Source organism: Oncorhynchus kisutch, linkage group LG25 (genome assembly GCF_002021735.2).
Source record: "Oncorhynchus kisutch isolate 150728-3 linkage group LG25, Okis_V2, whole genome shotgun sequence".
NCBI classification, from domain to species: Eukaryota; Metazoa; Chordata; class Actinopteri; order Salmoniformes; family Salmonidae; genus Oncorhynchus; species Oncorhynchus kisutch.
In genome coordinates this window covers 16,736,874-16,763,003 of record NC_034198.2, presented here as the reverse complement: position 1 = coordinate 16,763,003, position 26,130 = coordinate 16,736,874, and the positions used below count along the sequence as shown (strand labels likewise).

Below are 26,130 nucleotides of genomic sequence, written 5' to 3'. Positions count from 1 at the left end.
CCACAGATGCACAGCTACTCTGACTGAGGTTCTGTCTGCTGAGACGTGGATAAAAATTGTTTGCTAAAAGACATTAAAGGCATATACACGGCATACAGAAGGTTTCATTCACTATTAATAACTGTGTACATTCTGATGTCTTACACACCATGAACACTGTTTCATACTGATTCACTAGGATGGATTAGTGTACATGACACATACAACACAGCTGAATAAACATAACACCAGCTCCTAAGTGGAATATAAACTCACACCCCCTCTAACTGTGTGAGTCATCTACAGAATGCCAGTCACGCGACTGACCGGCGCACAGAAAAACATATTTTCACGCTCTGCTTGATTATCGAGCATGCACTTAAACCTTGGCTAAGATAAAACCTTTAAAAGGACTGTGTGTGTGTGAGCGAGAGAGCAGAGAGGAAGAGGCAGAGAGGTGGCTCGTATTGCTGCAGTCTATCACACTGGCTGGGACGGTTGTGTAGAACGATCTGTAGGCTTACATTACAGCTAGCCTGGAGTATAAGCCAAAAAGCCATTTACCAGGTGTGCAAACAGTACACACACACACACACACCGTATATGCAGGTGCACGCACATAATGCATGCACACACACTTTACAACACACATACACACTTCAACTGAGCAGTGTATCAGGGACTGTCGGCATATAAAATGCTCTCACATTTCAAAAGGCGTGTTTGGGGGTCCTGTGAGTGAGATGAATAGTCGACTTCCCAGATAAGAGAGGGAGAAAGAACAATCTGTTTTTTACATTTCAGAGGAAGGACATTATCTAGTGGTGTGTATAAAATATGGTGGGGACACTTATTCTTCTGCCTTATTTCTAAATATGACATCAATGTCATACAGGCATTTTAAATCTGAGATGCAGAAGAGCGTTATATCATCTGTAAGACAGACAGAAGGGCACAGACACACGCAAACACACACACATATGCGCAGAAGCACGCACACAACACAAGCCGATCTCCGTTGTGTATATAATGTTGCTCTCCCTGGTGAGCTGAATAGTAAGCGAGGTGTGCGAGAACGCGTTCTGACATTTCCATTTTTACTGTGGTGCGCACATTTGCAAGCTCATACTTGCTCACAGCCTCTTACACTGACAGTGTTTGTGGGTTGGGAAGTTGAGTAAAAATAGAATTTGGACTTTGATTCTGGGAAGCAAAGAGAAGCAAAAAGGTATGTTTATAATACCCAGGGACTAGTTACAGCAGTTGGTTGTAAACTCTACGTCCAGGGTAAAATGTGCTCTAGGCCGGGACCCTACGCCTGGCCGCAGATTCCACGCCTATTAGGGAGCAGAAGTAGGGTATTACATTGGGACTATCTTTCTTCATGTTATGCACAGAAAATAATAACAATCTATATTTTCAAAAGGGTGTGAATCTCATGTTCATATTTCACAACCTCTGCAGGCTTATTGAGTTGCCGATGCGCGAGTCAACAGCAAAATAATGGCCATCATAGCATACTAAATGTGGCTGATCAGATATCAGCAAAACAAATATCACCTCCACTTATTTGCCCAGCCTGAGATCAAATAACCGAATTAACAGACAGAGATTGAGTGAAACAAAATCATAGACGGGATACAGCCTAGGTTACTCCGTGACCGAAGAGTAAAATAATCCCCCTGTTATCCTAGGCTTGTGTAGGCTACATAACATGCTCGCAAAAATGTTCTGGTAACACTGTCTGTCAGATGAGCAAACGAGACAAAAGATGATCAACATGAACACTCACCTCAATTTGGCAAAAAAAAAAAATGTCCAGCCTAATTATAACCAAATATCCAAACGGAGATTCTGTGAAAACAAAAATCAAACATTGATTGATTCATTTATCAAGACGAGTCTCAAAGCTGCACGCTGTTACAATCGTAACGATGCTGAAATTATAGTTGACCGCATACGGCTATTGCTTTAAGGTGTTTAAAATGATTGGATGACTTTGGGAGTTTCAGTAAGCATCAATAGTTATTCATTCCCACAGTAATTAGTGATTGATCCATCCAGTTGTGGTTAAGAACACGTGCATGCATAGTGGTGGGCTTTGCGAATGGTGGCCGAAGTGACATACCTTCGCAAACAGCCTAGTTACGGGGCGATGCCAAGCAACAATCATTATGAAAAATCGAATCTCATGAATGCGCATTGCTTCCGCCGAACTTAGCTGCTACTATTCTCATTTTTGTTTGGTGCAAAAGGTGTAAATTCTAATCACAACGTCGGACATTGCTACACCCGACTTAACATTTAAGACCACCTTTTTTTACGACCAACATGTGCAATCGGACGCAGATACAGTTTGAATCACACATAATTATTTTGTTGTCACAGCATTCAATATTGGCTTGTTTACTCTTCACTACTGCTGTTGTGTGTGGGCTGCTGTGTGTGTGTGTGTGTGTGTGTGTGTCTCTGTGTGTGTCTCCACTACTTTAGATTAGAGCACACACAAGAAAAGCACTCTGCTACTGAAAAAAAAATGTTTTCCCCAAACTTCATTATCATTCTCACTGAGGAGCGAGTTTGGAGAGGGGGAGAAGATCAAAGCCGAGCAGGCACTAGCGATCGCCGCCGGCACTCTCTGTCTCTCTACTCCCAGACACAGAGGTGAAGGACACACTCACACTATCCCTCCCTCTCTTCGTCATCCAACCATCCTAGACCTGGGCATTGTTGTGTGTTTTGTCCACTTTCCTTCATCCCACAGTCCACCCCTCTCACACCATCTCTCTCTTTTATTACCTTGTTGTTCTACCTTTATCAGGATTAGGGGATCTCACTAAGGCCTTGTTAAGAGTTGAGCGCTTCTGGCACGTTTGAAACCTGAATGAGAGAGAGAGAGAAAGAAAGAGAAAGAGAGAGAGAGACCCTAAGGAGAAAATGAGCATCCCAGTTCTTTTCCTGTGTTTCACCTTCTACCGCCCTTTGCCGCAACGTGAAAATAATAATGCGTGTTCAGTTCCTCTCTGGTGTGGTCCATGAATAAGAAAGAAATCCATTCTCATATGCCTCACCTTGACTACCAGCAGACCTCACAGCTGGTGGAGAAAGGAGGATAGAGATATAGAGAAAGAGAGAAATATGTCTCTCGAGGGAGGTCACTGCTCCTTCATCTAGCAGTGGGCTGGCATACACAGACAGGACAATGACAGTAGATAATCAGTGGACTGATCTGTGACAACACGCAGGGAAGAATAGGTGGAAAAAAACTGAGCTACTGACAATAGAGGCTTGGCTACACACACCCTAAAAAATATTTCTTTATAGTGCCAAATATGTTTTTTGGGGCTTCCATAGCAGATCCATTTCTGGTGCTATATAGAACCATTTTTATAAGGTTCTATGAAGAACCATGCTCATAAGGTTCTAAATGGAACGTTTATCGTGCTATAAAGAACATTTTCTTAAGGTTCTACATATAACCATTAAAAAGTGTTCTATATAGTACCCAAGAAGGGTTCTACTATGGTTACAACATTTGGTGGTATACAGTGCCTTGCGAAAGTATTCGGCCCCCTTGAACTTTGCGACCTTTTGCCACATTTCAGGCATAAAACTGTATTTTTTTGTGAAGAATCAACAACAAGTGGGACACAATCATGAAGTGGAACAACATTTATTGGATATTTCAAACTTTTTTAACAAATCAAAAACTTAAAAATTGGGCGTGCAAAATGATTCAGCCCCTTTACTTTCAGTGCAGCAAACTCTCTCCAGAAGTTCAGTGAGGATCTCTGAATGATCCAATGTTGACCTAAATGACTAATGATGATAAATACAATCCACCTGTGTGTAATCAAGTCTCCGTATAAATGCACCTGCACTGTGATAGTCTCAGAGGTCCGTTAAAAGCGCAGAGAGCATCATGAAGAACAAGGAACACACCAGGCATGTCCGAGATACTGTTGTGAAGAAGTTTAAAGCCGGATTTGGATACAAAAATATTTTCCAAGCTTTAAACATCCCAAGGAGCACTGTGCAAGCGATAATATTGAAATGGAAGGAGTATCAGACCACTGCAAATCTACCAAGACCTGGTCGTCCCTCTAAACTTTCAGCTCATACAAGGAGAAGACTGATCAGAGATGCAGCCAAGAGGCCCATGATCACTCTGGATGAACTGCAGAGATCTACAGCTGAGGTGGGAGACTCTGTCCATAGGACAACAATCAGTCGTATATAAGAGTGGCAAGAAGAAAGCCATTTCTTAAAGATATCCATAAAAAGTGTTGTTTAAAGTTTGCCACAAGCCACCTGGGAGACACACCAAACATGTGGAAGAAGGTGCTCTGGTCAGATGAAACCAAAATTTAACTTTTTGGCAACAATGCAAAACGTTATGTTTGGCGTAAAAGCAACACAGCTCATCACCCTGAACACACTATCCCCACTGTCAAACATGGTGTTGGCAGCATCATGGTTTGGGCCTGCTTTTCTTCAGCAGGGACAGGGAAGATGGTTAAAATTGATGGGAAGATGGATGGATCCAAATACAGGACCATTCTGGAAGAAAACCTGATGGAGTCTGCAAAAGACCTGAGACTGGGACGGAGATTTGTCTTCCAACAAGACAATGATCCAAAACATAAAGCAAAATCTACAATGGAATGGTTCAAAAATAAACATATCCAGGTGTTAGAATGGCCAAGTCAAAGTCCAGACCTGAATCCAATCGAGAATCTGTGGAAAGAACTGAAAACTGCTGTTCACAAATGCTCTCCATCCAACCTCACTGAGCTCGAGCTGTTTTGCAAGGAGGAATGGGAAAAAATGTCAGTCTCTCGATGTGCAAAACTGATAGAGACATACCCCAAGCGACTTACAGATGTAATCGCAGCAAAAGGTGGCGCTACAAAGTATTAACTTAAGGGGGCTGAATAATTTTGCACACCCAATTTTTCAGTTTTTGATTTGTTAAAAAAGTTTGAAATATCCAATAAATGTCGTTCCACTTCATGATTGTGTCCCACTTGTTGTTGATTCTTCACAAAAAAATACAGTTTTATATCTTTATGTTTGAAGCCTGAAATTTGGCAAAAGGTCGCAAAGTTCAAGGGGGCCGAATACTTTCGCAAGGCACTGTATATAACCCTTTTAACTTTTTATGGCTGCAGGGGCAGTATTGAGTAGCTTGGATGAAAGGTGCCCATATCAAACGGCCTGCTCCTCAGTCATAGTTGCTAATATTTGCATATTATTATTACTATTGGATAGAAAACACTCAGAAGTTTCTAAGACTGTTTGAATTATGTCTACTCATATAGCAGGCAAAAACCTGAGAAATTCCACTTCCTGTTTTTTTTCTGGATGTGGCAGATTTTCAACCAAGGTCTCATTGAAATTACAGCGAGATATGGATGAGTTTTCACTTCCTACGCCTTCCACTAGATGACTCTAATATGAAGGGGGGTCGATTGACACAGGAAATAGTCACCACAGCCATGAGTGGACCATGTTTTCACCAGGCGCATTCACAGGGGAAGGACTTGCGTTCCACCGCTCATCTGAAGTCATTCTATTCTCCGGTTGGAACGTTCTTCAAGATATATGTAAACAACATTCTAAAGATTGATTCAGTACATCGTTTGACATGTTTCTACTGACTGTTACGGAACTTTTGGACATTTCGTCACGTTATAGTGGACGCGCTTTGTGACTTTGGAATTGTTTACCAAACGCGCTAACCAAAGTAGCTAATTGGACATAAATAACGGACATTTTCTAACAAATCAAGCATTTATTGTGGACCTGGGATTTCTAGGACTGCATTCTGATATAGTTCATCAAAGGTAAGGAAACATTTATCATGTATTTTCTGGTTTCTGTTGACTCCAACATGGAGGCTAATTTGGCTACTGTTCTGAGCGCAGTCTCAGATTATTGCATGGTTTGCCTTTTCGGTAAAGTTTTTTTTAAATCTGACACAGCGGTTGCATTAAGGAGAGGTATATCTATAATTCCATGTGTATAACTTGTATTATCATCTACATTTATGATGAGTATTTCTGTTGAAACGATGTGGCTAAGCAAAATCACTTGATGTTTTTGGAACTAGTGAATCTAACGCGCCAATGTAAACTCCGATTTTTTTATATAAATATGAACTTTATCAAACAAAACATGCATGTATTGTGTAACATGAAGTCCTATGAATGTCATCTGATGAAGATAATTCAAGGTCAGTGATTAATTTTATCTTTATTTATGCTTTTTGTGAATGCTATATTTAGCTGGAAAATGGCTGTGCTTATTGTGGTTTGGTGGAGACCTAACATAATCGTTTGTAGTGCTTTCGCTGAAAAGCTTATTTGAAATCAGACACTTTGGTGGGATTAACAACGAGAATAGCTTTAAAATGATATAAAACACATGTATGTTTTAGGAATTGTAATTATGAGATTTCTGTGGTTTGAATTTGGCGCCCTCTATTTTCACTGGTAATTGTCATTTCGATCCCGATATCAGGATTGCAGCCATAACAGGTTAATGGCTCTTTATAAAACTTTTGTCATGACTTTACTTTGAATAATCTGATGATTGCCATCTCTAATTAACTAACTATTTTTAATTGTTATCCGATTAAATTAATAATGTAACAATTAACTCATTAGGATTTGGAGCACCACGGAAGAGGTTGTTTAAAGAGTTACCATCTCCCGAATTAAATTCTAGAAGGTATATATATCTATTGCATTGATAAACAGTCATCTTATTAATCACATCATAAATCATAAATAATCATATCATTATTCATAAACATCAAATCATAATTATGACCAGTTGTAACCTTCTTGGATCTGCAAAAACTATAACTATAAATAATTACACAGAATAAACAAACACTTAATACATGAGACAAAGGTCCCTCGCGGATGACATGGAGAGGGAGAGAGAGAAAAATACACTTAACGTAGATACATTTTCAAAACTAGTCTCACAGTAATCAAATACTTTGCACACGGACCGCCGTCCATTTGGAATAAGAAATCCTGAATGTATTTACGTGTGAATGCCTTTGTCTGTTGTGTAGTCCTGAACAGAACTAGAGTTCACTCTGTTTCATTCGCTCTTGAAGCTGCTTATTTGAAGATAGGCTAGCCTATGGTTCCAGTGGGATGATGAGAGTAGCGTAGTACAGTGATTTGACAAGAGTGGTAGGATTGTTTGAAGAGTTCGCTTTTCTAGATATTTGACTCAGGACAGCTGGACAGGACAGCTGTACCAGTGATTGTCTGAGAGGGGAGTTTGTTTTCCCCCTTGTGTTGGTATTCAGGATTTAGACCACATTGGACATGAGCTGCAGCTCGCCATCTTTCTGGTCTAGATGCGTTTATTTGTTCCAGGAAGATGAGTTTGAGGAAGATGAGTTTATTTGTTCCACCTCATGTTGAGGTTCAAAGTTCCAACCATTTCAAATGTGTAGCTACGCTCCACGCTTTTCTGGTCTAATGTTAATTTAGTTACTAAGCCTTTTATGCACTCGGGCCGAAGGGGGTGGTTCTGTCAGTCTGACACGCTCTCTGCCCTCACTCGGGGCATGGCTACTTACTATGCACAGTTTATAGGAGATAGATTATCTTATACCTACTAAATCACATTCCTATCTTAACAAAAAATACTTTAATCATTTTACATATTTCATATACAACATTAAGGATGGAAACTTCATACCTGTAGTGTAAATACTTTTCAAGTTACAGTATTTCCCCTATAACCCCTGTAATGACATTGCAAAATAAAAACCAATATGACATTAGTTTTATATAGATAATCTCTGACCATTCCCCACGTTCTTATGTTAGAAATATTGTTCCAGTATTCGCTTTAGAAACTGTTAAGCGGGAAGACTGTTATTATTGTGTTAATTGACAAGTTTAATCAGGTGTGCTATGGCTCTGGAACTGCTGGGAGTCCCTGTGGAGAATTGAGAACCACTGATTTAGTCAACTGTTCTATATTGAAACAAGGCCTTATGTGAGTCTTTCACAAGACACTGTTACTGGCTATAGTCATATTTAACATGTAATGATATAACACAACATATTATATACACTGGAATGACACTCACTCACTCACTGTTGCACAAAAAAAAGCTGTGCACAAACCACGGCCAACAATATTTTAATGGGTCGCCACTAGGGTTGCAAAGGGTCAAGAAACTTTCCGGTAAATTTCCTGAAATTTTCCATGGGAAGTTAAGCCCGGGAATTTGGGGAATTTTGCTTAAATTCATCAAGTGAACCTTTTTTTGTGGGATACACATAAGGCAATTCTAGGTCTTGTGGCATATTTTGGTTAAACTACCCCACATTCAATGGAATTGTAACCCTCTGGATGCACAGTGCTTTCTTCCATCCCATGTGCAGTACACTCTTCCATCACATGTACAGCTGATTCTCAAGGTCTTGCACACTAATGAGATGCTATTGAGCACACACTACTACACTGTCTAAGCCAAGGACTACATGCTTTCTGGTAAGTTTGGATTACAATACTGGGTGGGGTGAATATATTTTATATGACATACATTATTTCTTGTTAACTAGTAAATAGTAGCCTACAGCAAAGTGTGTTTAAATCATTTCTAATGTAGTTTTTGCTACCATGTGGGTTTTTCCTTGCTTGAGCTCTTAACTGAGGAATGTTAATTCACCTGTTTGCATACGTGTTTCATTTTAAAACATTTATCTTAAAAAGGAGTTGTTTAATCTAACTGCTTAATTATTTATCTTATGGAATTGTATATATATATTTTTTTCAAATCTTTACAGGAAAATGCCACAGGCACTATCTGATGTGTGGAGACATTTCACTGCAGTTAATGTAGAAGAAAAAGCGGTGTACATACTGTGCCAAATCATATGTGAAGAATGCAACAAAGATGCAGAATCATCTGGCCAAGTGCATAAAGTTCCCTCAGCGCTCACAACAAGCAACCTCTGACCAAAGTCCCTCTACGTCTATTTGAGGTGAAAATGATGAATCAAACACCGTATCGAAAGCAACAGCTCATGGTCCTTCTTGAATCAGAAGTTTTTTTTTGTCTCAATGGAGGAACGTAGTCAGATAAATGCTGATGAATGTCTTGCTTGAGCTGTGTATGCAACTGGTTCAACTCTGATGCTCACAGGCAATGTGTATTGGAAGAGATTTCTGAATGTTCTTCACCCAGCATACACCCCTCCAACCAGACATGCTTTATCTACTAATTTGCTGGATGCAGATTTAAACAGAGTTAAAGTGAAGGTCAAGCAAATCATAGAGAAAGCAGACTGTATTGCAATCATCTCTGATGGGTGGTTGAATGTTCGTGGGCAATAAATAATTAACCACATCATCTCCACCCCTCAACTAGTATTCTACAAGAGCACAGACACAAGGGACAACAGACACACCGGTCTCTACATTGGAGATGAGCTGAAGGCAGTCATCAATGACCTTAGACTACAGAAGGTATTTATTTGCACTGGTGACAGACAATGCTGCGAACATGAAGGCTGCTTGGTCTAAAGTGGAGGAGTCCTAACCTCACATCACACCCATTGGCTGTGCTGCTCATGCATTGAATCTGCTCCTCAGGGACATCATGGCACTGAAAACAATGGATACCCTCTACAAGAGAGCCAAGGAAATTGTTAGGTATGTAAAGGGTCATCAAGTCATATCAGCAATCTACCTCACCAAGCAAAGTGAGAAGAATAAGAGCAACACATTGATGCTGCCCAGCAACACCCATTGGGGTGGTGTTGTCATCATGTTTGACTGTCTCCTGGAGGGGAAGGAGTCTCTCCAAGAAATGGCCATATTTACAGTCTGCCGATGTGGACAGCCCCATCAATAGGATCCTCCTGGATGATGTATTTTGGGAGAGAGTGGTAAGCAGCCTGAAACTCCTGAAACCTATAGCAGTAGCCATTGCACGGATTGAGGGAGACAATGCAATGCCATCCTGTCTGATGTTCAGACTGCTTGCAGATGTAAGAGAAGAAATCCGTACTTCCCTGCCCATGTCACTGTTGCTCCAAGCAGAGGAAACTGCAGTTCTGAAACACATCAACAAGTGTGAAGACTTAAGCCTGATGCCCATACGTGCTGCAGCGTACATGTTGGATCCCAAGTATGCTGGCAAGAGCATCCTGTCTGGTGCAGAGATCAACAAGGCCTATGGTGTCATCACTACCGTGTCACGCCACCTTGGCCTGGATGAGGTCAAGGTTCTTGGCAGTTTGGTTAAGTACACTTCCAAGCAAGGGCTTTGGGATGGAGATGCAATATGGCAGTCATGCCAACATATCTCATCAGCCACCTGGTGGAAGGGACTTTGTGGATCTAAGGCTGTTTTCCCTGCTGCCTCCATCATCCTCCAAATCCCACCAACATAGCCGCCTTAGAGCACAACTGGTCCTTGTTTGGGAACACACACACACACCAAAGCACATAACAGGCTGACCAATACAAGGGTAGAAAAATTGGTGGCCATCCGGGCAAATTTGAGGCTTTGTGAGCCTGACAACGAGCCATCCTCAACAAGGTTGGACAGTGACAGTGAAGATGAGGCCTCAGATTCTGATGTTCAAAAGGTGGACATTGAGGGGGTCCAGGGAGAAGACATGGATGCCTGAGAGGAAGACAACCAAAGCTTTAGTTTCTAGACAATCATTTTACAGATGTATGTTGAAAACGTTTATTTTGTTGTTCAGTGAAATCATCCCATGTAAAGAGTCAACTAATTTAATTAAAGTTAAATTCATAACTAAATCATTTTTTTATTTCTATTGGAAGGATTCAATCATTTGCAATGCTGTCTACTTATGATAAGGTAAAAGGTTTATGCTTCTGTCTCCACATGATATCGTAAATATATCCAATGCAAAAAACATTTGCATATATTTCCGTTAATTCCTATATATTCCCATTAATTCCCATATATTCCCACAGAGAGTTTCCACCTCTGGATATTAACCAAAATGTGCAACCCTAGTCGCCGCCGAAAGAGCCCTTTTCTGAACTGCAAAGAACCATGGAAGGGCTAAAATTGTTATTTGAGTCATTATAGTTCCACATAGAAATATCCTCCTTACCAAAGAACCTTTGAGGAACCCTCTTTTCTAAGTGTGTAGAGTCTAACAGGCAGACACGACTTACACGCTAAACCCCTGCTCCTTATTCACACAATACCCTGCCATTTCCTCCACTCCCTCTATAGATGTGGCTCAGAAAAGCCATCGGCAGTCTCTCAATTCAAACCAACCCTGTAACTGTGAGTAAAAAGACGAGAAAATAAGAAAATTGATGGCAGATAATAGAAAAAATAACACTGGGTACAAAAAAAGTGCTAAGTAGAACCATAAAGGGTTCTGGTAAGAACTCTTAAAATATAAAAGGGTCCTCGTGAGAACCATTTACAGGGGGTTCTAACTAGCACCAAATAGGGTTCCACAATGGGGACAAACCGAAGAATCCACATTTTTTTTCTAATTACTGTGGGAATGAATATCACTGAATTGTGAAAATATTGGAAAAAAAGTTGCAATTGAAGACATGTATCAAATTGTTGTTTACAGAAACTTCCAAAGTCATCCAGTCTGTTTGGATATTGGCTATAGGTTACAATTAGACTGGGGACATGCTAATGTTAAATCTGGTCTAGTTGACTCAATTATTAGCACTGATCAGAACGTTTTAGAGTTGCGACCAACTGCTGTTGCGACCAACTGGTCCCTGGGTATTATAAACATACCTTATGGATTGCTATTATTTTCTATTGGTATAATGATGAAGATACTCTCAATGTAAGACCCTACACCTGCTTGCTAATAATGCGGTGACTTCGGTTCCACACGTTTCCTTGACACAAGTTGTGTGGGAAAAATATTATATTAAAATGTTATTCTGTTATATTCCATTATATTCTTACTATAAAATACAGTGGGGCAAAAAAGTATTTAGTCAAAATGGGCCAAAATACCAGCAACAGTGTGTGAAAACCTTGTGAAGACTTACAGAAAACGTTTGACCAACAAACAACAATGTCATTGCCAACAAAGGGTATATAACAAAGTATTGAGATAAACTTTTGTTATTGACCAAATACTTATTTTCCACCATAATTTGCAAATAAATTCATAAAAAAATCCTACAATGTGATTTTCTGGATTTTTTTCTTCTCATTTTGTCTGTCATAGTTGAAGTGTACCTATGATGAAAATTACAGGGCTCTCATCTTTTTAAGTGGGAGAACTTGCACAATTGGTGACTGACTAAATACTTTTTTGTATCAAACAAGTATTTGATACACCTACGTTTTTGCAGGTTTCCCTTCTTACAAAGCATGTCGTGTTCTGTAATTTTTATCATAGGTACACTTCAACTGTGAGAGACAAAATGAGAAGAAAAAAATCCTGAATTCAAAAATCCTGAATCAAAAATCCAGAAAATCACATTGTATGATTTTTAAGTAATTCATTTGCATTTTATTTCATGACATAAGTATTTGATACATCAGAAAAGCAGAACTTAATATTTGGTACAGAAAACTTTGTTTGCAATTACAGAGATCATATGTTTCCTGTAGTTCTTGACCAGGTTTGCACACACTGCAGCAGGGATTTTGGCCCACTCCTCCATACAGACCTTCTACAGATCCTTCAGGTTTCGGGGCTGTAGCTGGGCAATACGGACTTTCAGCTCCCTCCAAATATTTTTTATTGGGTTCAGGTCTGGAGACTGGCTAGGCCACTCCAGGACCTTGAGATGCTTCTTACGGAGCCACTCCTTAGTTGCCCTGCCTGTGTGTTTCGGGTCATTGTCATTCTGGAAGACCCAACGACACATCTTCAATGCTCTTACTGAGGGAGGGAGGTTTTTGGCCAAGATCTTGCGATACATGGCCCCATCCATCCTCCTCTCAATACGGTGCAGTCGTCCTGTCCCCTTTGCAGAAAAGCATTCCCAAAGAATGATGTTTCCACCTCCATGCTTCACGGTTGGGATGGTGTTCTTGGGGTTGTACTCATCCTTCTTCTTCCTTCAAACACGGCGAGTGGAGTTTAGACCAAAAAGCTATATTTTTGTCTCATCAGACCACATGACCTTCTCCCATTCCTCCTCTGGATCATCCAGATGGTCATTGGCAAACTTCAGATGGGCCTGGACATGCGCTGGCTTGAGCAGGGGGACCTTGCGTGCGCTGCAGGATTTTAATCCATGACGGCGTAGTGTGTTACTAATGGTTTTCTTTGAGACTGTGGTCCCAGCTCTCTTCAGGTCATTGACCAGGTCCTGCTCTGTAGTTCTGGGCTGATCCCTCACCTTCCTCATGATCATTGATGTCCCACGAGGTGAGATCTTGCATGGAGCCCCAGACCGAGGGTGATTGACCGTCATCTTGAACTTCTTCCATTTTCTAATAATTGCACCAACAACAGTTGTTGCCTTCTCACCAAGCTGCTTTACTATTGTCCTGTAGCCCATCCCAGCCTTGTGCAGGTCTACAATTTTATCTCTGATGTCCTCACACAGCTTCCTGGTCTTGGCCATTGTGGAGAGTTTGGAGTCTGTTTGATTGAGTGTGTGGACAGGTGTCTTTTATACAGGTAACGAGTTCAAACTGGTGCAGTTAATACAGGTAATGAGTGGAGAACAGGAGGGCTTCTTAAAGAAAAACTAACAGGTCTGTGAGAGCCGGAATTCTTACTGGTTGATAGGTGATCAAATACTTATGTCATGCAATAAAATGCAAATTAATAACTTTAAAATCATACAATGTGAATTTCTGGATTTTTGTTTTGTAAGTAGGAAAACCTGCAAAATCGGCAGTGTATCAAATTCTTGTTCTCCCCAGTGTATATATACATCTCTTTCATGCACACTGTCTTTCTCTCTCTCTCTATCTCTCTCTCTTCTAATCAATCTCACTCTCCAGAATAATCTCAAGCAGGAGGATTAGGGAGTCCTGAAAAGGGGAATCTCCAGAGGCTACTTAGAGCTGGGAACCCTACACTGCCAGGGAGAGGAGAGCCTCACCCAAGGGGGAGGCAATAATGAGACCTATGGACCAGAACATGGGAGGAGACCAGGGGGAGTAGAATCACTCTCCAATTGGGTAAGGGTTATCTATTTATTTATTTATTTTGCTTCGGGGAGGGTTGTATGGTTTTTCCCTGGTTTACATTCACCCTTTGTATTTTTTACTATGTAATTTATTCCAGCCAAGCCAAATCTCCTCATCTGCTTGCGTGCGCCTCCCCTATATCAAGTTGCACTATGCTTTTCCGTGCTAACTACACCACAAGTCAATAGTCTACCAGTCTAACTTTGGATCCTGCCCTCTATCCATAATTTTCAATAGAAGCCGAAGAGGCCAGGTGCATCATTGCGCATGAAAGAACAGCGAAGACATGAGACATGGAGCTCAAATATCTACTCCATTGATCTTTTATAAGGACAATACAAGTGTCCCACCCAGACTAGCGTACAACACCACAATGCAATGAATAATTGTATTATTGTTTTCCGTGCTACAAGAGGCTATAAAATGCAGTGAAAATGTCATTTGAATAACGGAGCAAAAGCACTGTGATTTGAACATTTCATTCCATTTGGATCAGTTGTGGGTCTACTCTCAACAGTATATAAGGTCTAGAAAGGCACAGTAGCAGGCCATCCTGGCTGTACTTCTCATACTGAGATGCGCTGTCTGCTGCAGATCATCATTCTCCCAAGTCGTCCTATAATATTGTGGCCACATATGCTCCTAGCAGGCCCAGTTATTCAGGAAAACTTAACACACGCCCTGCCTTCTCCACGATCCGAGCGGCTGTTCCTTGCATACCTAGAACCTAGCGCTTCAAAATAACCGTAATATTTATAATTTAACTTTTAAAACAGATGACCTTTTGTCTGTGGCATAAACACAACCAGTCACAATGTTTGAATCTGATTAGGTTACTTCAAGTCTCTTGTAGGCTATTCACGCACGGTCATCCAAAATATAATTCCAGTATCCAAACTGTGCAGTGGGCCATTCGATGAATGGAAAGAGAAATATCTACAGTTGATGTCGGACGTTTACATTCACTTAGGTTGGACTCATTAAAACTCGTTTTTCAACCACTTCACTAATTTCTTGTTAACAAACTATAGTTTTGGCAAGTAGGTTAGGACATCTACTTTGTGCATGACAAGTCATTTTTCCAACAATTGTTTACAGATGATTTCACTTATAATTCACTGTATCACAATTCCAGTGGGTCAGAAGTTTACATACACTAAATTGACTGTGCCTTTAAACAGATTGGAAAATTCCAGAAAATGATGTCCTGGCTTTAGAAGCTTCTGATAGGCTAATTTACATCATTTGAGTCAATTAGAGGTGTACCTGTGGATGTATTTCAAGGCCTACCTTCAAACGCAGTGCTTCTTTGCTTGACATCATGGGAAAATCAAAAGAAATCAGCCAAGAAAAAAACTTGTAGACCCCCAAGTCTGGTTCATCCTTGGAAGCAATTTCCAAACGCCTGAAGGTACCACATTCATCTGTACAAACAATAGTACGCAAGTATGAACACCATGGGACCACGCAGCCATCACACCACTCAGGAAGGAGACTCATTCTGTCTCCTAGAGATGAACGTACTTTGGTGCGAAAAGTGCATATCAATCCCAGAACAACAGAAAAGGACCTTGTGAAGATGCTGGAGGAAACAGCTACAAAAGTATCTATATCCACAGTAAAACGGGTCCTATATCGACATAACCTGAAAGGCCACTTAGCAAGGAAGAAGCCATTGCTCCAAAACCGCCATAAAAAAAGCCAGACTATGGTTTGCAACTGCACATGGGGACAAAGATCATTCTTTTTGGAGAAATGTCCTCTGGTCTGATGAAACAAAAATAGAACTGTTTGGTCATAATGACCATCGTTATGTTTGGAGGAAAAAGGGGGAGGCTTGCAAGCCGAAGAACACCATCCCAACAGTGAAGCACGGGGGTGGGAGCATCATGTTGTGGGGGTGCTTTGCTGCAGGAGGAACTGGTGCACTTATACAAATACAGTGGGGCAAATTGTGCCACCAATTGTGCAAGTTTTCCCACTTAAAAAGATGAGAGAGGCCTGTAATTTTCATCATAGGACACTTCAACTATGATTTTTTTCCCCCTGAAAATCACATTGTAGGATTTTTTATGAATTCATTTGCAAATTATGGTGGAAAGTAAGTATTTGGTCACCTACAAACAAGCAAGATTTCACCCCGTGGGGTCAAAATTATCACAAGAACGGTGAGCAAAAATCCTAGAACCACACGGGGGGACCTAGTGAATGACATGCAGAGTGCTGGGACCAAAGTAACAAAGCCTACCATCAGTAACACACTACGCCGCCAGGGACTCAAATCCAGCAGTGCCAGATGTGTCCCCCTGCTTAAGCCAGTACATGTCCAGGCCCGTCTGAAGTTTGCTAGAGAGCATTTTGATGATCCAGAAGAAGATTGGGAGAATGTCATATGGTCAGATGAAAACAAAATATAACTTTTTGGTAAAAACTCAACTTGTCGTGTTTGGAGGACAAAGAATGCTGAGTTGATTCCAAAGAACACCATACCTACTGTGAAGCATGAGGGTGGAAACATCATGCTTTGGGGCTGTTTTTCTGCAAAGGGAGCAGGACGACTGATCCAAGTAAAGGAAAGAATGAATGGGGCCATGTATCGTGAGATTTTGAGTGAAAACCTCCTTCCATCAGCAAGGGCATTGAAGATGAAACGTGGCTGGGTCTTTCAGCATGACAATGATCCCAAACACACCGCCCCGGGCAACGAAGGAGTGGCTTCGTAAGAAGCATTTCAAGGTCCTGGAGTGGCCTAGCCAGTCTCCAGATCTCAACCCCATAGAAAATCTTTGGAGGGAGTTGAAAGTCCGTGTTGCCTAGCAACAGCCCCAAAACATCACTGCTCTAGAGGAGATCTGCATGGAGAAATGGGCCAAAAAACCTTGTGAAGACTTACAGAAAACGTTTGACCTCTGTCATTGCCAACAAAGGGTATATAACAAAGTATTGAGAAACTTTTGTTAGTGACCAAATACTTATTTTCCACCATAATTTGCAAATAAATTCATTAAAAATCCTACAATGTGATTTTCTGGATTTTCTTTCTAATTTTGTCTGTCATTGTTGAAGTGTACCTATGATGAAAATTACAGCCTCTCTAATCTTTTTAAGTGGGAGAACTTGCACAATTGGTGGCTGACTAAATACTTTTTTGCCCCACTGTAGATGGCATCATGAGGCAGGAACATTATGTGGATATATTGAAGCAACATCTCAAGACATCAGTCAGGAAGTTAAAGCTTGGTCGCAAATAGGTCTGACCCCAAGCATAGTTCCAAAGTTGTGGAAAAATGGATTAAGGACAACAAAGTCAAGGTATTGGAGTGGCCATCACAAAGCCCTGACCTCGATCGTATAGAAAATGTGTGGGCAGAACTGAAAAACCGTGTGCGAGCGAGGAGGCCAACAAACCTGACTCAGTTACACCAGCTCTGTCAGGAGGAATGGGCCAAAATTCACCCTACTTATTGTGGGAAGCTTGTGGAAGGCTACCCAAAACATTTGACCCAAGTTAAACCATTTAAAGGCAATGCTACCAAATACTAATTGAGTGTATGTAAACTTATGACCCACTGGGAATGTGATGAAAGAAATAAAAGCTGAAATAAATCACTCTCTCTACTATTATTCTGACATTTCACATTCTTAAAATAAAGTGGTGATCCTAACTGACCTAAGACAGGGAATTTTTACTAGGATTAAATCTCAGGAATTGTGAAAAACTGAGTTTAAATGTATTTGGCGAAGGTGTATGTAAACTTCCAACTTCAACTGTATTACAAAACACCAAAAAGTGTCATGTCATTGTCAAGCCAAGTCTTCAATACTGGGTAGGCCTACAAGGTAGGGAGGCATGTAGGCTTGTTTTCTGTTTGTGAGATTAACATTGTTTATTTGATTGTGGTGCTGAAAACACAATCCATGATGCTTTGCTTATTGGGTTATGTGGGGCATTGGCACAGAAACCTGTCGGTGGAAACGTCATTTCATTATTTAAAAAATGTTATATCTGATTTCTACCTAGCTGATCATTGTCTGCACCCAGCTCTGATCAACGTGTAATGAAACAGGCAGGGAGAGTTAGCTTGTCAGCAAACCCTCATCCTTCTGGGCCGTATAGACATTTACCTTTCAGTCATTTAGACAGTCTTTTCCAGAGCAACTTACAGTAGTGAGAGCATACATTATCACAGTGGTCCTACATGGGAATCACACCCACTATCCTGGCCTTGCAAACGCAATGCTCTACCAACTCAGCCACCTGCGCGACAATTGAGCCCCTGCGTGGCATCGACTGTGCCACAAAAGAATGGCAAAGTCGATATTCACGTTTATTTGTGGTCATAAACATGATTTTAAGTTAATTCTATGAGGCGGGAAGGTGTGCAATTATTTTTACAGTACAGAGAAAGGATCATGTGAAAATATGTTTTACATTGGGGAGGGGATTTTTTTTATGACACCTCGAGTTAGACCTACGAATGAAATCTAACTACAGTCTGTTCAGTTTTCCCCTATATTAGTTTAGCAGTGGTGCATCGCCACGCACAATTTTTTAAAACTTTTTTTTTACCGGGGATGCGCTTCTAAGATCAGAGTTATACGTTACAACATCAGATTGTCCAAGAAACATCCAAGGTAACGAGCTAGCTAGCTTGTAATTCAAGAAGTGTAGCAAACCCTATTCAGAGATGCATGCCTCTGGCAGACAACCAACCGTGCTGCTAAAAAAAAATCCTAGGGGAAACACTGCTGTGTGAATGCATCCTCAATATATCTACTTGCCTAATATATTCACACTCCCAGTCTATAAAAAAATGAGTAAGCCAATATAACCGTCTTGCTAAAAGGTGCTAGAACAAAGTTCTCATTTGACCAAGTTAAATGTATTGTATTTCTTCTTATACTGCAGTAATTTGCACCCAGGTATACCACGTTTCGAAATTGAGCTTTTTAGACTTTCCAGAGAAACGTGACCCTAGAGTGTGGAATCATTAGGAGCGGTGAAGTTTACTGTGACACCCTGCTACATGTGAGGCCTTGGCAGCACCCAAACACTTGATTGATGAGAAAATGGCGCTGAATTTAATGCCTCTCCAAATGGGCCAGAAACAGACTCACTACGCGTGCTTCTGTGCATGGCGTCAGCATGGCGTCAGCATGGGAGAAAAATATGGCAGCAAATTGAAAGTGGAAGAAAAAAATGTGTGTACCTTGAACTTTCCCCAAATTCATTTTGTAAATACAATTTGCAGGATGCTTGCACTGCAGAAAGAAAGAAAGAAATAGGTTCCCAGTTATATTAAAGAAACAAGAGCAGGGACTTTCTCCATGACAGATGTTAAGTGGAGCAAGGCTGATTTTCCCTTTAGGCTCCACCTGGTCCTGTCCCAGATGTCTCCGGATGTACCTGTCTGTATAACCTGAGGATACAGCTTTATTTACCCTGTCAACCTCTCTGAATCAAACACCCAAACTCCACTAGCTCTCTCTGCTCTGCTGAGCCAAATGCTATTTACCCATTCAGCGGAGATGTTCATTGTATTTCCAGTGATGTGGGCAAATGTAGTTTTTTTTCTATATAAGTTTGTATTTGACCTTTCTTGACTAGGCAGAGAGCAGCATGTTGTCTGGAGTTCAGTTGTAAAGTTACTGATGGTAAAGTCACTTGGTTTGAACCCAAGTTATCTGCGTGAGACAAGACTGGGTTAGCATGTTGAGCTAAAGCCTAGGCATTAACTTGGGGAGCAAATACAATACTTTAGGTCTCAGGACATTGGAAGAGACAGAGAAAGAGAGCGAGAGAGACAGAGAGTGAGATATAGACAGCGAGAAAATTAGACAGAGAAAGAGCCAGACATAACCAGACAGAGAGAAGGAGACAACACAGACAACCAGGGTGCTGATGGGAAAAATAATCCTGCAGTTGTATGAGGGTGTGGAATAAGGAAGTACCCCCCAGCGGGCGGAACTTTGGGAGAGAATAAATGCCAGCGTTCCAAACAGACCCGGACCAGTATTAATCTCCTTGATAGCCTTGGAGCCCAGCGCGCATTAGAGGAAATAGCGTGCTAAGCCACAGAGCCATTCAATCTTCCCCTGGCCGGTCCCTCTGAGCTGCCTGCTACAAAGCCAAGACGACCAAGGCCCAGTGCAATAAGGAGTGATGGAGTGGGGCCCTAGCTACACAGCAACAAAAAAAACATCCACTGAACACGTTTACATCTTAATCAGATCACACAATATAGCAGGTGTTGAAACAGGAAGGGGGAGCTAGAGGGGGACGCGATTAACTGTGACACATGAAGGGAGAGGGGGTTGGAGAAAGAGGGAGGGAGAGAGACAGGGAAAGAGAGAGAAGCAGAGAGGGGAGAGACATAGAGCATTTGATGTTATCACTGCTTTAGAGGCTGCTTATCGATGTTTAAAAAGGCTCTAGATCAGATTTCCAGGCTTTAATTCGAGCAGCATTGATTCAAGGTTGGATGCACACCATACCGGGTATTTGATGGTATTGAAATAATGGAAAATGTGTTCAAAGCCGTTGTAAAGAGGATTACAGTTTTTCTCCCTTATCAGAGGGGTGACATTGTTTTAAAGCCCAAATCCAAAGGGTCAGGGGGGTTATGGCAATGCTAGGTTTACTGATTTTGCATAACTGATCAATACCCGACTGGGTATTGAACCTGGGTCGTCTGCATGGCTCAAAACCGTGCTAGCCAGCACGCTAAAGTCTATTTTGGAGCTTCCAATCTCAGGCAAGGTCTGTGTTGTTCACCGAACCACCTACAGTACATTTGCAAAGTACGACCTAAACTCCTTAAAACACCCTACAAGGCAGGATGAGATTTATAACCTCTTTAGTTAACAGGTCGAGTTACGCTCTGCAGCCATGGGTCTCTGCTCAGAGTAAAATTGAAATCTCATGTTTTCCTAATATTCTCCAGACAAAGTCATCCGTCTTTTAATCTGTTCTGAAGTGCAGTTGGGGGAGTATCAGCCAAGCTTCAACAACACACTGCACTCTCAAGGTTTTACTAGAAGTATGACAGATGAAGAGTCCTGCAGTACTGTGCTTTACACACATATGCCACTAGGAGAACAATGCAGGGGGAGGGGAGAGGAGAGGAGAAAAGAGAAGATGAGAAAAGAGGAGCAAACAAAACAGATGAGTACAGAACAGAACAGATGAGAAGAGAACAGAACAGATGAAAACAGAACAGATGAAAACAGAACAGAACAGATGAGAACTGATGAAAATAGATGAGAACAGATGAGAACAGATGAGAAAAGAACAGATGAGAAAAGAACAAAACAGAATCGATGAGAACAGAACAGATGAGAACAGAACAGATGAGAACAGAACAGATGAGAACTGATAACAGATGAAAATAGATGAGAACAGATGAGAACACATGAGAAAAGAACAGATGAGAAAAGAACAAAACAGAATCGATGAGAACAGAACAGATGAGAACAGAACAGATGAGAATATAACAGAACAAAACAAAACAGTTAACTATTTGCTATACAATTCAAAAAGCACAGGAGGGATGTGTGTCCTCTATGAGGAAAGACTACAGTAGTCCTGTCAGGGATATCTCTATGCTATGTGTGAGTCAGCCTGATGCTTGTTAGCCTCAGGGGTGTAAAGAGGAGTCAGAGTTCAATAGATGTCATAAAGAGGGATCAGAGGTCAAAGAGAGTGGTGAGAGGTCATGAGGGAGGGTCAGAGAGAGTCAGCGCTAATGGACCAAAGCCTCAGCCACACTGACACACACACACACACAATCACTGAATGTGACACTCATGCCAGTATGCCAGTACGCTCTGTGTGTGTCCCAGTGCACACATGAAAATGGGAGTGTGTGTGTACATGTGTGTTTGCGTATATGTCACTGCCTTCACCATAGCTGCCTAACCCCACCACTACCATAGCTGCCTGATACCACCACTACCATAGCTGCCTGACCCCACCACTACCATAGCTGCCTAACCCCACCACTACCATAGCTGCCTGACCCCACCACTCCCATAGCTGCCTGACCCCACCACTACCATAGTTGCCTAACCCCACCACTACCATAGCTGCCTAACCCCACCACCACCATAGCTGCCTGACCCCACCACTACCATAGCTGCCTAACCCCACCACCATAGTTGCCTGACCCCACCACTACCATAGCTGCCTGACCCCAACACTACCATAGCTGCCTGACCCCAACACTACCATAACTGCATGACCCCACCACTACCATAGCTGCCTGACCCCAACACTACCATAACTGCATGACCCCACCACTACCATAGCTGCCTGACCCCACCACTACCATAGCTGCCTGACCCCACCACTACCATAGATGCCTGACCCCACCACTACCATAGCTGCCTAACCCCACCACCATAGTTGCCTGACCCCACCACTACCATAGCTGCCTGACCCCAACACTACCATAACTGCATGACCCCACCACTACCATAGCTGCCTGACCCCAACACTACCATAACTGCATGACCCCACCACTACCATAGCTGCCTGACCCCACCACTACCATAGCTGCCTGACCACACCACTACCATAGCTGCCTGACCCCACCACTACCATAGATGCCTGACCCCATCACTACCATAGCTGCCTGACCTCACCACCACCATAGCTGCCTGACCCCACCACTACCATAGCTGCCTAACCCCACCACCATAGTTGCCTGACCCCACCACTACCATAGCTGCCTGACCCCAACACTACCATAACTGCATGACCCCACCACTACCATAGCTGCCTGACCCCAACACTACCATAACTGCATGACCCCACCACTACCATAGCTGCCTGACCCCACCACTACCATAGCTGCCTGACCACACCACTACCATAGATGCCTGACCCCATCACTACCATAGCTGCCTGACCCCAACATTACCATAGCTGCCTGACCCCTATGCCTATGCCTCTACTTTAGTGATTGGTTCTGCTGATGTTCATACCTGGACAGAAACCAAGATCTGCTGAAGAAAACCAAGATCCAGACCCTGCTAATCCAGCATATTGAATTCATGAGTAAACGATTTAACCTCAATATAGTGGGACGCAGTAAGTGGTCGGGCTGAGCTCAATTTTGCTCTCTTACAGGGTTCATGCCCTCTCACACCTCCTTCCACCCACCCACACATACACTTAACCCCCTACCTGGAGACATAGAACGTTAATCAGCGCAGGAAAGACAGAGTGAGTTGATTCATTATTACGCACACCTGCCACCATCATTACGAGACTCACCTGGACTCCATCACCTTCCTGATTAGCTCACCTACACAGTTGAAGTCGGAAGTTACATACACTTAGGTTGGAGTCATTAAAACTTGTTTTTCAACCACTCCACAAATTTCTTGTAAACAAACTATAGTTTTGGCAAGCTGGTTAGGACATCTACTTTGTGCATGACACAAGTCATTTTTCCAACAATTGTTTACAGACAGATTATTTCACTTATAACTCACTGTATCACAATTCCAGTGGGTCAGAGGTGTACATACACTAAGAAAACCCCCGAAAATTATGTCATGGCTTTCGAAGCTTCTGATGGGCAAATTGACATAATTTGAGTCAACTGGAGGTGTACCTGTGGATGTATTTCAAGGCCTACCTTCAAAACTCAGTGCCTCTTTGCTTGACATCATGGGAAATCAAAATCAATTGTAGACCTCCACAAGTCTGGTTCATCCTTGGGAGCAATTTCCAAACACCGGAAGGTACCACGTTCATCAGTACAAACAATATTACGCAAGTATACACCTCATGGGACCACGCAGCCATCATACCGCTCAGGAAGGAGAAGCGTTCTGTCTCCTCGAGATGAACGTACTTTGGTTCGAAAAGCGCAAATCAATCCCAGAACAACAGAAAAGGACCATGTGAAGATGCTGGAGGACACAGCTACAAAAGTATCTATATTCACAGTAAAACGAGTCCTATATCTACATAACCTGAAAAGCAGCTTAGCAAGAAAGAAGCCGCTGCTCCAAAACTGCCATAAAAAAGCCAGACTACGGTTTGCAACTGCACATGGGGACAAAGATAATACTTTTTGGAGAAATATCCTCTGGTCTGATGAAACAAAATAGAAATGTTTGGCCATAATGACCATCGTTATGTTTGGAGGAAAAAGGGGGAGGCTTGCAAGCCCGAAGAACATCATCCCAACCGTGAAGCAAGGGGGTGGCAGCATCATGTTGTGGGGGTGCTTTGCTGCAGGAGGGACTGGTGTGTCAAAATTTGTGGCAAAATGGCTTGAGGACAACAAAGTCAAGGTATTGGAGTGGCCATCACAAAGCCCTGACCTCAATCCTATAGAACATTTGTGGGCAGAACTGAAAAAGCGTGTGCGAGCAAGGAGGCCCACAAACCTGACTCAGATACACCAGCTCTGTCAGGAGGAATGGGCCAAAATTCCCCCTACTTATTGTGGGAAGCTTGTGGAAGGCTACCTGAAACGTTTGACCCAAGTTAAACAATTTAAAGCCAATGCTACCAAATACTAATTGAGTGTATGTGAACTTCTGACCCACTGGGAATGTGATGAAAGAAATAAAAGCTGAAATATATCTACTATTATTCTGACATTTCACATTCCTAAAATAAAGTGGTGATCCTAACTGAATTAAAACAGGGCATTTTTACTAGTATTAAATGTCAGGAATTGTAGAAAAACTGAATTGAAATGGTTGTAAACTTCCGACAACTGTATCTGTCACTCCCTATGGTTCTTCCGACAACTGTATCTGTCACTCCCTACGGTTCTTTCCCCAGGTGTTATTTTTATGTTGTTCCTGTGTTTCATGTCTGTGCGCTACTCGTGTTTCTTGTTTTGTTCCATGTTCAGTTACTTATTCAATTCAATCCCTGTACTATTCTGAAAGTACATGTTGCTCGGTCTGGATTCCATTAGGAATAATATGACTCTTTGTAAACCAGCAAAATATGACTTGCTGATGTGGCTTGAATACCAGTAGTTTCAGGCCACTCTGTTAGGGTAAACCTATGTTGTTGAAGTATGGTATGGTAAAAAAAAGCAATATAACGCCATAAACAATAAAATAATCATTTGGTGAAGGCTACAGGACTGAAAGCCGATAAAAGCAAAAATCATGTCTCTGTCACTAGCGTACACAGTCATGGTTGGTACGGGTACTGCTAAAATTCACTCGAAAGGCACCCTGGGATATAAATATGCAAATACAGTGTTAAAACAACACCCCAAAATGGGTTACGTAACACCACAGGTGTTAATTCCCTAACACTGAGAAAGTTTAAAGAATTTACCCATGGTATTTATGGACATTTTGAAAATTGTTAGTTTAACACTGTGGGTGTTAAAATTCTCATCACAAATTTGGTGTGTATGTTGTTTACTTTCCAGAGCTGGCTACACTTGTTGATGGGCAACAGGTACGCACACTGTGGCAAGTAAGCTGAATTACTGTAGCCACACACTTATTTTTATATATATATTTTTTTGTGTCATTTCTATTTAGAGACAAAGTAAGCATCTCTTTTGAAGCTCATGGAGTTGAGATGTGAAATACTATGTCTCTTGGCTTTGAAATAGAAATGCTTATTATCCACTTCAGATCATTTGATTGCTTTTACCATAAGTCAGTGAACATGGTGGAATTGTAGCTAAATAACACACGGAGGCTTGATTTCCATTGCAGCATGAGTATCAATAACTGATTTGCTATGGCCTGTGAGCAAAGGCAGGCTGTTAAACACCAGGTCTGACACGCTCAGTGCCCCAAGCTGTCCACAGACACATTAAAGAATGAAATAAGCTTGTGTGTGTGTGTGAAAGAGAGCGAGAGAGAGAGCGAGAGAGCGAGAGAGAGAGCGAGAGAGAGAGAGAGAGAGAGAGAGAGAGAGAGAGAGAGAGAGAGAGAGAGAGAGAGAGAGAGAGAGATTAAATAAATAGCCCAGTTTAAAGAAC

General features: G+C 41.8%; 1 protein-coding gene across 4 annotated transcripts in view; it reads right to left on the bottom strand.

Moving 5' to 3' along the window:
* ca10a (carbonic anhydrase Xa) overlaps positions 1–26,130 on the bottom strand; it is a 314,149-nt gene that overhangs the window by 115,189 nt on the left and 172,830 nt on the right. The window lies entirely within an intron of this gene.